Source organism: Papio anubis, chromosome 5 (genome assembly GCF_008728515.1).
Source record: "Papio anubis isolate 15944 chromosome 5, Panubis1.0, whole genome shotgun sequence".
Lineage (NCBI taxonomy): Eukaryota > Metazoa > Chordata > Mammalia > Primates > Cercopithecidae > Papio > Papio anubis.
Window position 1 is genome coordinate 77668102 of NC_044980.1, and position 12532 is coordinate 77680633.

The following is a 12532-nucleotide window of genomic DNA, read 5'->3' on the forward strand; positions in this document are numbered from 1 at the left end:
TGACCTAATGTGGAAGCAGTAGGCCCAGTCTAGAACATGGGAAATTTTATAAGGCAAATAAGCTTGTCTTTAACAAATAAATGCCGTGAAAAAACAGCGGGGCCATGGAGACAGTACAGGTGAAAGGAAACTATGTAAGGGGCATTTTAAGCAAATGCAAGAAGTTGAACTGATGTGAATCTTAACTTGATCAAACCAAAAATCAGGAATATTTGGACACAGATTAGGTATCAATTAACATTAAATAATTGCTGTTGACCTGATGAAGTGTGATAATGGTGTTGTGGTTAGCTAAAAAAATCTTTATTTTTCAGAGATATTACATGGTGAAGAATTCATAGGAGAAATTATATGTCAGAGTTTTGCTTTAAAACACTGAAGTAAAATATGTGGGAAATAGAAGAGAGATTAGCAAACATTGATAAATGTTGAAACTAGGTGTTCAATATATGATCAGTTTATTATACTACCATTTTTATTTTCTTACGTTTAAGCATTTTCATCATAAAATGAAAATATTCAAATACACACAACAAAAGCTGTGCTGCTGAGTCATATGCCATCATTTTAAGCTAGAGCTGGGAATGGGTGACTAATTGGTAACAATGGAACCCACGCAATAGCAGAATATGCTTCTGTTTTGACAAGCAAAACCAGCACATAAGAAAGTACTTTTATTTCCTTCTAGCTGCGTGAAGGAGTTAATTAAAACCATGGCAAAAAAATATATATTATTTTAAAAAGAAGCCACTCTCTTTTGAAAAGAAAAGGAGAGCACTGATCAAAGCCTGGCTATTCTGGAAAACAGACACTGTGGTTCCAATACACAGCTCCTGTCAAGTCTAATAAAGGTAAAAGATACAAATAGGCAAAAATAATTACAGACAGCAGTATTTAATGCTCATATTTGTCTTTTTGTTATTTTTGTATGTGCTTCACAGTAAATAGCATTTCTCCATGTTTTCTGATTGACTATGAATGAATCACAAGCACATGTACATTATCATTGGATACACTTATGTGACAATATACAGTCAAACACTTCATAACAACGATTAGATTAACAACAGATCTTATATTCTACTGTGGTTCTGTAAGATTTTAATGGAGCTGAAACCTTTCTATCACCTAGTGATGTCATAGGCATCATAATGTCACAGTGCAATATATTACTCATGTGTTTGTGGTGTCGCTGACATAAACACACTTACGGCACTGCTGCTCATAGACAAATAAAGCACATGCAAGTATGTATAGTACATAATATTTTATAATGATAATAAATGATGGTTTCTGTTTTATGTATTTACTATACGATATATCATTCTTTTAGAATGTACTCCTTCTACTTAAGATAAAGTTAACTATAAAGCAGCCACAGGCAGGTCCTTCACGAGGTATTACAGGCAAAGGCATTGTTACTGTAGAAGATGACAATCCCAGTCCTGTTATTGGCCCTGAAGATCTTCCAGTGAGACAAGACGTGTGAGGATACAGTTATATTGATGATCCTGCTCTTATGTAGGCCTAGGCTAATGTTTGTATTTGTGTCTTAGTTTTTAACAAATAAAGTTTTAAAAGTTAAAAAAAAAACTTACCATGGTAAAAAGTGTATTGAATAAGGATATAAAAAAGAAATAATTTGTACAGCTGTGTAGTTATTTCTGTTTGAGTTTTAGCTAAGAGTCAAAAAAATTTTTTAAAAAAGTTAATTTGTTATTGAAGAACAAGATTAAAAAAATAAATTTAGTCTAGCCCAAGTGTACAAGTGTACAGTGTTTATAAAGTCAACAGTAGTGTACAGTAATGTTCTAGGCCTCCACATTCACTCACCACTCCCTCACTGACTCGCCTATAGCAACTTCCAGTCCTGCAAGATCTTTTCATGGTAAATACTATATACGTGTGTACCATTATAAAAATCTTTTATACCACATGCTTACCATATCTTTTCTATGTTTAAATGTTTAGATATACAAGTACTTGCTATTATGTTACAATTGGCTACGATAATCTTTACAGTAACATGCTATACAGGTTTATATCCTAGGAACAATAGGCTATACAGGCTATACCATACAGCCTATGATGTTTGCACAACCAAAGTGCCTAATAACACATTTCTCAGAACATATACCTGTTATTAAGTGACACATACTCTCTCTATATATGTATCTATATATGTGAATAAATATACACACACATGATTATCAGTATATAAGAATATAGGATACAGTAAACATTTTTAAAACAGCTTATAAATGTATATATATTTCCCCAAATCTAAAAAATATATATGCAAAGATGAGTCTTGATTTATACCTTTTAAATAAATCTACTGTATTATTTTCAAAGTTTTAATTGCTAATACTTTAATAATAATTATAACATTAATGTGTTTCAAAACCTCTTTCTTCTAAAAGTAAAAAATACAATACAATTTTACATATGGAGGACATACTATGGGACAGATAGTTACTTTTCATTTTATTGATGTTGCTCAAAGAAACATTACAGAATAGATATCATTTTCCATATCTCTTCAAAGAAAACTTGAGGCTTAGAGATGTTCGATATTTTCTACAGTAGAAAATATTTAGTCCCATAATTATTATATTTTATTATTTGTTCTAATTTTGTTATAATACAGTGTAATAGAACATTTTATATATTCTGCCGTTCTTAAAATAACACTTTTTCCTATTGGCAATACATTTCCAAATCATTTGAATGTCTTATGCTACTGTGACATTTGTAAGTGTATTTTGTATAGAGGATATGACATAAATATTTGTTCAAGAATTTAGGCCAAAAATATGAATACTCCATTTGAAGTTTTTTTATTTGCATTATCCATAATTCTGAAAATGTTTCCTTTCCTTATTGATTTCTCACATTGCATTTAAAGCTCCTCTTTTCTCTATGCCCTCACAAGGCATTAACACCTATTTTACAGACAAGTAATTACCCTGAGAAAGTGATTTCCAAACTGTAGTCCTGATGATTTTAGAGTTCTGAAGGACCCCTTTGAGGAAGATATTTCAAATGAGAGCAGACCTAATCATATTGGTCTCCAGTCCTCCCTCTCCACCTCCATCTTACTTTAACCACTGCCTTTCTACTTCCCTCTACATTCTCTATATTTATTTATATGATTTAATTTTAACAAAGATTCTGAGGCTAAAGTCACTTCCTAGTAAAATTTTAACACACTCGACTCCAAAACTATTGTTCGTCACTCTGAAAGTGTAAACATTTATCCTACAATTATCCTTGGAATCCCTGTACTTTGCTAAGTATATGGAAGAATACAAGCTCAGATACAGGGCTTACTGTTGAGAAGACTGAAGTCAAGGAGGAGAGATAAGAGTGGCACATATATAATCAGCAGAGGGAATATAACACTCAGAAGGAGAGAGGGTTCGTGGAGAAAGAAGAGAGAATTGGGCAAAAAGAGGCAGAAAGACAAATAATTTAAATAAATAAATAAATAAATAAAATAAATAAATGGTAAAAATTTCTGCCTGTCATGAAACTCAAGGGGCTTTTGCAGGGAAGTGAGAGCTTGAGTCTGCAATCCTCTCAGCCTGTCTCAGTTCCCTCATCTTTACCAGGGTGAACATCTTGCATATACAGGTGATTCAAGTGTTTGCATAACCTTTTGCCCAAATATGGATCCCTGTTGTATTAATTATTCAACTAAGAATAAACAACATATTACAACTTTTGAAACATTTAGCTGTGCTGGATTTACTGAAGTATGGTACAATAATTAACAACTTCAGAAATGATTTTTGAGATTTTTAAGGATCTGTTTATTATCAAATATCATTTTTACCTTATGCTCTGTCTTTTATAACATAAAATCCACAATGTAATACAATGTAAGTAGTAGTAAAGTACCACCAAATGGTCCGAGATCGATTTCTAGAGGTAGCACAGAGGGTGACAATTTTCTTTGCAGGGTATGAGTGCTTGTAACCATAGTAGATTTCAGGTAGGACATGGCATAGATGTTAGAAAAGTGAAGGAAAGAAAATTTGCCTTGCAAGGGGTGTGTGTGTGTGTGTGTGGTGCACATTTAAGAAAATGGAGTGGTATAGATAGCAAACAGAGAGTAGTGCGTTAGCTTACTTTTGCTAGCTACATTGGGCTTCAAGTGGGAGAGAAAGCAAAAATGTCTCCCATACTCTCTCATTGACCTCCTCATTTTTTCCTTTATAATGCTTTCTCTCCTTCCTCAGACAGAAAAATGAGAATATGAGAACAAAGTAGATAACAATTCAAAAGTAGAAACTCACTAGAGAAGAGGTGACAAGTAGTTTAACCTTATTCTATATCAGTAATCAGAGGAAATCTTCCCAGATGGCTTGCCATGAGATTCAGGAACTAAAGGCTCCTTTCTTAATATATAAAAGGGTAAGGGTTTGCATTCCATTGCTCAGATTTGAGAATGTGTGACTATTGCCCAGAACTAACTTTTTACATTTAGATTTTAGAGTAGTGCTTTCCCTAACCCTTTAAAATATGTTAATATGCATTGAACCTGCCTAGGTACCAATTCAATATTTCAAATAAAGGAGTAAAACAGTAATTACGGCTTCCTGTACATAATGTAAAAAATTCCACAACAAATTTAACAGATACTTCAGTTTTCAAAATGACACCATCATTTTGTGTGTGTGTGTGCCCTGGCTGGCAGTGCTGTTGAACGTTATTGCCAATACAGATGTAAATGGTGAACTGAACAAAATATATCATTCGATGAGGGAATCTTGAAAGTTTAATGCTATTTGTTGAAAAGAAGCTTAAAGAACAAATTTCTTCTATTGGAAAAATATTTAATATCTTCTTTGTATGACTCACACTGTCTCAATCAGAGCCATACTCTCATTTTTCTTCTAAATCAGAGAATAAAACAAAATCCATTAAAAAACAAAATTAAGCAACTTTGCCCAGGGTAGCTCTCCTCTTCAGTTCTTTAGTTTTAAAAAAAAATGCAAGAGACCAGGTCAAGTAAGGCAGTATACATCATTTATTGGCCTGATGTGTAGCTTTTCTTACTTATCAGATCAGTTTTCTTAAACTAGTGTGTTTGGATTTGATGTGTGGGGGTCAGTAACGTAATGCGAGGGATATTCCACTTGCAGAGTTTTGTGGAGTATTGGCGGGAAGAGCTGCTTTGTTCAAATCAATGACTCAGCATCATTGTGGGCAGTGAGAGCATCTCTGTTCCGTAGTTACATACACTTGGTACTGAAGAGTTGTGTTAAGCAGGAACCTAACTCAGCAAAGATCAGAAAAACTGAAAAATAGAGTCAATGTTTAAACAAGAAAGTAGGTAGCCAGAGAAGATCAACACAGATTAGTAAGAGAAAAGTCCTGAGGCAATATCGGAGATGAAGAGTATTTTCTCTGTATACACATTTGTTCTTAGACAAGGGAAAAAGCTTAGTATATATGGTTTGTTGAAAGAGCAAGATTCATATAATGTCATCATACAACAAATGTATTTCCCTCATGCTTGTTCTGAAATTTGCTCCCTAGCAATAAATTTATTCTGCCCCCGAATAAAATCTCTAGCTGGTTCCAAAGCTGATTTGCCCACTCTTAGATGGTAAGACCTCAGGTCCCTTGAGTCAAAAACGTTTTAGTTATGTAATAAGTATTTTCAGTCCAGTATAATAATCAAAATTTTGAAATTATTCAAAGATAAAGCTTCCCACTTCACTCAATTAAATCTAGCAGAGTCTGGAAGTAGGGACATGCAGAAAAGGACATGCTCAGCTCTTTCTGGATTTTCAGTCTTATGAAGGAGAAGGAAAGATTGGTATCCACTGAACTGGTGCTATTTTGAGCAGCAACACTGTTCAATGAGATTGGAATGTGTTTAAAGCTGACGTTTTTCTTTTGTGGAATGCTCCATCACTGAGATGTCCCCTGGAAGTTACTCTCATTAGTCCAGGGGTAAAAGAGAAGAAACCACCACCTTCTCCATGATGGAAAAGGTTGAATTTTTCTTCTGTCTGTAATGCAACTCTTATAAACCTAGGTGTTTGAGGCCAAGGGGCACAGAAAGGATTCTAGCCACCTTCTTTGATTGTCCTGAATAGGTAGTCCAGTACCTCACTTTGGGATGTCCAAGTGTTTGCCGTGTATTGTCATGAGGCAAGCAGTCCCACAGGAGTACACTGCAACCTGACATCTCCATCCCTCATTCTTTAGCCTCACTGCGATTCCTTTTCTGTTTCTACAAATTCTAGAAACTATTCTCACCCATCGGCTGCCCTTTACCTTTCTGAATCTTATTTGACACTTTGGGCCATTTGACCCTTCCTCAAACTTATTCTTTTGACTTCCACACTACATTCTCATTCATCTCCCCTGCCTCGTGTGTGTGTTTGTGTGTGTGTGTGTGTGTGTGTGTGTATTTATTCTGAAAAAATTTTTTAGACACATGAATTGGGTCCTTGTCCTCTGCTTTTTTACCTTGAAATATTGTTTTATTGTTTTCAATCCACAGAAAGTAACAAATGAAATTATTTTTTAATCTTAATCCACATTTGTAGTGGCAACTACCACATTTACATCAATAATTCTTGTGTTGCTATTGTTGAGTGATACTTTAGCATCAATTCAAATTATATTTTAGCTAGTCTTCCTGCCTGTGGAGACTAAAAACCTAACTGTTACATTTAACAGATTCCCTTATGGCTAAATATATAAAAGTGACTTAGGATCTATTAAACAAAGGTATACACACAGGATCTAAAACATACAAAGTAAATGTATTAATTTTCTACTTCTACCATAACAAATTTTTACAAACTTAGTGTCTTATAATACATATTTTTATTCCCAAATGTTTGCAATAGCCAAAAGATAGAAGGAACCCAAGTATTCATTGATGTGTGAATAAACAAAAAGTATGTGTACATTTAAATATAATGGAATATACATGTGTATGTGTATGTGTGTGTATATATATATATGAATAGAAATATTATTCAGCCTTTAAAAGGAAGGAAATTCTGACATGTGCTACAACATGATTAAACATTGGGAACATTGTGCTAAGTAAAGTAAGGCAGTCATAAAAAGACAAACACTGTATGATTCCACTTACATGAAGTATCTAAGGTAGTCAGATTCACAGAGGCAGAAAGTGGAATGGTGGATGGCATGGGATTTGGGGAGGGGAAAATTGAAGTTTTGTGAGATGAACAGAGTTCTGGAGGTTGGTTGCACAACGATGTGAATGTATATAACACTACTGAATTGTACGTTGAAAATTGGGTAAGATAGTAAATTTGATGTCAAGTATATTTTACTACAATTAAACACTGAAAAAATATAAAGCATCATTCAAACACACACAATTTTCTTTTCTTACAGTTCTATAGGTTGTAAGTCCAACACGTGTCTTTCTGGGCAAAATCAAAGTAGTAATGAGGCCATGTTTCTTTGCTGGAGGCCCAACTGAAGACTCTGTCTCTTCTAGAAACAATTTATTGAGACCTTCATATTTCTTGGTATGTCCTCCTTCCTCCATCTTTAAACAGCAATGGTAGGTCAATTATCATGTTGAATCTCTCCAATTGGCGGCAACTGGACAAAGTTCTCCACTTTTAATGACCTATGTGATTAGATTGGGTTCACCTGGATAATCCAGACTCCTCTATCTATCTCAGGATCTGTAGTCTTAATCACAATCTGTAAATAAGCCTCCTTCACAATGTAAGGGAACATATTCACAGGTTCCAAGGATTAGAGTCGGAAATATTTAAGGAGCTAGTACTTTACCTGTCACCGTTAAGTCAGAAGACAGTGTGGGCAATAAGCATCTGTTTTGCTTTCTCGTCAATGATACATATAATTAGCATGACTTATCACTGTTGATGTTGACCTTGATCACCCAGCTGATATATATATAGTACTTGTAATTTTTCTCCACTGTTAGTTATTTTTTCCTGTATCCATACTGTACTTTTTGGAAGAAAGTCACACTCTGTACTTAATAGATGGGGAGTTGTATGCTCCATCTCCTTGAGGGAAAAATATCAACATATATTATTATTAAAAATTCTTCTGTATGGAACATTTGTCTCTTCTCTCTAAATTATTTATTTATTAAATAATTAATTTATATTGGATAGGACTCACGAATTTTTATATTTTAGGATATAATTCAATACTATTTTATATTTTTTTTTCATAAAATTTGCTCCAGCTTTGGCTATCGGAGCTCTTTCAGTTGACTCAAATGTCCCTTTGACGTATTTCCAACAATTTGGTCTGTTTGTCTGTCTTGGAGCGCTTTCTTTTTTTCTGTCACTACAAAATGCTCAAAGCTCATGCTCCCTATTTTTCTGCCTCGGTTCTAGACTCAGCAATTTCTCCAAAAAGCATTGGTTTCTTTTATTGGAGAAGGATATGGTTTGGCTGCGTCCCCACCCATACAATTGTATTAATTGTAATCCCCCATTATCCCCAGGTGTCAAGGGAGAGATCAGGTGGCGGTACTAATAATTGAATCAGGGGGCGGTTTCTCCCACACTGTTCTCGTGATGGTGAGTGACTTCTCACGAGATCTGATGGCTGTATAAATGTTTGGTAGTTCCTCCAGAATTCATGCTTCTTCCTGCCACCTTGTGAAGAAGGTGCGCTGCTTCCCCTTCGCCATCTGCCATGATTGTAAGCTTTCTGAGGCCTCCCCAGCCATGCTGAAATGTGAGTCAATTAAACCTCTTTCCCTTGTAAATTACTCAGTCTCAGGCAGTTATTTGTAGGAGTGTGAAAACGGGCTAATACAGAGAATGATATTAAAAACCAAAATCTAGATGCTCTATGGATTAACTACTACTTAGGTGTCGTTTCTTCTAGGCCCTCTTATCTCACAGCAAGGAAATATAAATATGCATACATACACGCACAATACACATTTATATAAATATTTTCGCATATACCTATTTGTATCAATATTAAGCTAAATCTGAGTTCATACTGATATCTTTAACTCTATTCATACCCACTATGTAGATCTTTCTAGACTCCTCTTTTTGCTTATTTGTAACCTCCCACATCAAGACTGAAAAATCTGACTCCCATCATCCATCCATTTATTTTCAGTATACATATATAGAGGTATCAGAATTCTTAACCTGTACCCTTATGGGAAATTCTTTATCAACTGGAGTATAGAGTTTACGTACAGCTTCTATTGCCTTTAGTCTTACACACTGCTCAATTCTGAAGGAATTTCTCAGCACTCTTTTCCCCCTACACGTTCAATGAGATTGTTTCTTACATTTGCAATACAGTGTGATTTTTTTTGTTCCGTTTTGTATTCCATCCTGGAATCCCTGCAACTATTAAATATATACATTTTTATTATTATTATTATTATTATTATTATTATTATTATTTTTGAGACGGAGTTTTGCTCTCGTTGCCCAGGCTGGAATGCAATGGTGTGATCTCGGCTCACTGCAACCTCTGCCTCCCAGGTTCAAGCGGTTCTCCTGCCTCAGCCTCCTGAGTAGCTGGGATTACAGGCATACACCACCACACCCAGCTAATTTTGTATTTTTAGTAGAGATGGGGTTTCTCCATGTTGGTCCAGCTGGTCTCGGACTCCCGACCTCAGGTGATCCACCCACCTCGGCCTCCCAATGTGGTGGAGAGTTCTATGCTTAATGTCTTATATCCAATATTACTGTAACATGAAGTATAGTTTTACCCCCGGAAAATTTGCTCGTTCTTTATCTATTCAACCATCTTCCCCTCATACACCGCAATTGATATCTGTATGGTTATAGCTTTTTCTTTTCCAGAATGTCATATATTTGGACATTATGTAGCATTTAAGACTGGCTTCTTTCATTTAGCAACATGCATTTAAGATTCTTTCATGTTTTCTTTTTTATGACTCATTTTTTTAGTCAAAAACCTAAGTTCATTGATGGATGTGCTACAATTTGTTTATTCACACAAATATTCAGGAGCAGGTTTTAGTGGTGTGGATATTTCCAAATCAGTTAATATATACATAGGAGTTCAATTCTTGGGATGTATGGTAAAATTGTTTAGCTGTGTAAGAAACTTGCAAACTGTTATCCAAAGTTGCTGCACCAGTATACATTTCCATCAGCAATTAATGAGAGTCCCTTTTATTCCACATCCTCACCAGCAATTGGCATTGTCAGATATTTGAATTTTAATCGTTCTACTAGGTGTGTTGTGTTATGTCAGTTTTGTTTTAATTTTCAATCCTCTAATGCCACACTATGCTGAGCATCATTTTTACATTTGCTTACTTGCCATCTACATATCTTCTTATTGAGATGTTTAGATCTTTTGCCCATTTAAAAATGTGTAGTTTGTTTTCTTATTGTTCAGTTGGAAGACCTCTTTGCATATATTACATACAAGTGCTTTGCCATGTATATGTCTCATAAGTATTTTCTTCTACTTCTGGTTAATATTTAATTTTTTAAGTGTCCTTCACAGAACAGAAATGTTTATTTTAATAAATTTTCACTTATTCATTTTTTCTTTCATGGATCATACTTTTTGTATACATGTAAAAACACTAAGCCTAATGTTAACTCATTTTCTTCGATATTTTCTTTTACAAGTTAGAGATGTTATAGTTTTACATTTTATATTTTGAACTATAATCCATTTTCAGGTTTTGTTGTGTGTGAAAGGTATCAGGTCTGCTACATGATGAGCGTGGTCTCTTTTTCCTCCTCCTCCTCCTTTTTTTTTAATATGGGCATCTGATTTGTTTCAGTACCATTTGTTGAAAAGACTACCATTTTTCCATTGAATTGATTGTGCTTCTTTGTTCTTTTATATATAAACATATTCAACTAATTTTTATATAATAAAATGAATATACATTTAAATAATATATGTGGGGTGTGTGTGTGTGTGTGTGTGTGTGTGTGTGTGTGTGTATCCTCTTCCCCTTGGGTCTTGTACTCTGTATAAGTGATCTATGTTTATTCTTTCAATGATACCTTGCTGTCAGGTCTACTATAGCTTTATTGTATGCTATACACTCTGTCCTAAAATTTTGTTTTTCTTTAGTATTGTGATGGCTATTGTAGATCTTTTTTGTTTTTCATATAAACTTTAGAATCAGTTTGTCAATATCTACAAAATAGCTTGCTGGCATTTTGATTGGGATAGCATGGATCTATAAATCATTCTGAAAATAATTGACACACAAATATTGAGTCTTCTCTCCATTAACAAGTCATCTCTCTATTTATATAGATCCTTGATTTCTTTTAGTTTTTGGAGTAAAAAAAAGTGGAGCTCTTTTTGTAGTTCCAGATATAGATTCTTTCCTCATTTTGTTAGAGCTATACCTATTTTATATTATGTTCTATTGTAAATAGTATTAATTTTACATTTCCTATTCCAATTGATCCTTGATAATATAGAGAAAATCAGTAAATTTTTGTATATTGATCTTCTGTCCTGTGACTTTTGTGTACTCACTTATTAGTTTCATCAGTTTTTTGTTGCTTCTTTGGGATTTTCTGTATAGACAATCATGTCATCTGTTAAAGGTAAAATATATGAAAACAATAGCAGTAATAAATAAACTGATTCATAGGGACTGATGATATATATTGATGGAAAAATATTTAAAATACTGCTTATTATATTCAAGGAAATACAATGTATATTGACAATTTAATCAGTGTCCTGGAAATGTTAAAATAAACATAATCTAATGACAATTATAAAAGTAAAGACAAACCAGAATGGCAATGCCAGAAGAGAGTAGACATAGCTGAAAAAGAAGTTAGTAAACTAGAAGTTAATTTAGTAGAAAGTGTACTGAATGAAGAATGAAGAGAATTGAACAATCTAAGATACATGATAAAATAGACATAAAGGATACTGTGAAAAAGTGTAACATATAAGGGGGAGAAAAAGAAATATAGATAATAGAGCAGGCTCATTAATTAAAGATAATCATGAATAAGAATTATATAGTCTACTAGGAATGCCACAACAAAACACATGAGATTGGGTGGATTAAATGACAAATTTATTTTCCCAGTCCTGGAGTCTGGAAGTTCAAGATCATGGTGCTGGCAGGGTTGATGTCTTGTGAGGTCTCTGTCCTTAGCTTGCACACAGCTACCTTCTTGCTGTGTCCTCAGGTAGCCCTTTCTCTGGATGTGTCCATTCATGATTCCTCTTCCATTTCTTATAAGGACTCTAGTACTATCGGATTAGGGTCCCATGCTTAACAATTCATTTAACCCTAATCACCTCTTTAAAGACCCTATCTCCAAATATAGTCACATTGGGTGCTAGGGCTTCAACACATGAATTTTGTGGAGACACAATTCACTCCATATTAAAACTTTACAAATGTGTTAAAAAAATTAGACTATAACTTCAAGAAATTGTGTATAAACACTCAACAACATGGTCATTTAAATTCACATATACTATTAATATCATTATTAATGTGTAATGATATAAAGTATAAATAAGTGAAGTC

General features: G+C 34.0%; 1 long non-coding RNA gene across 2 annotated transcripts in view; it reads left to right on the forward strand.

The window, feature by feature from the left end:
* Positions 1-475: 475 nt before the first annotated feature.
* LOC108586340 overlaps positions 476-12532 on the forward strand; it is an 80928-nt gene continuing 68871 nt past the window's right edge. For both annotated transcript variants that reach the window (XR_001903529.3, XR_001903531.3), the window contains exons 1-2: positions 476-1247; positions 7396-7532. This is a non-coding gene — a long non-coding RNA (uncharacterized LOC108586340). The remainder of the gene's footprint in view (positions 1248-7395; positions 7533-12532) is intronic.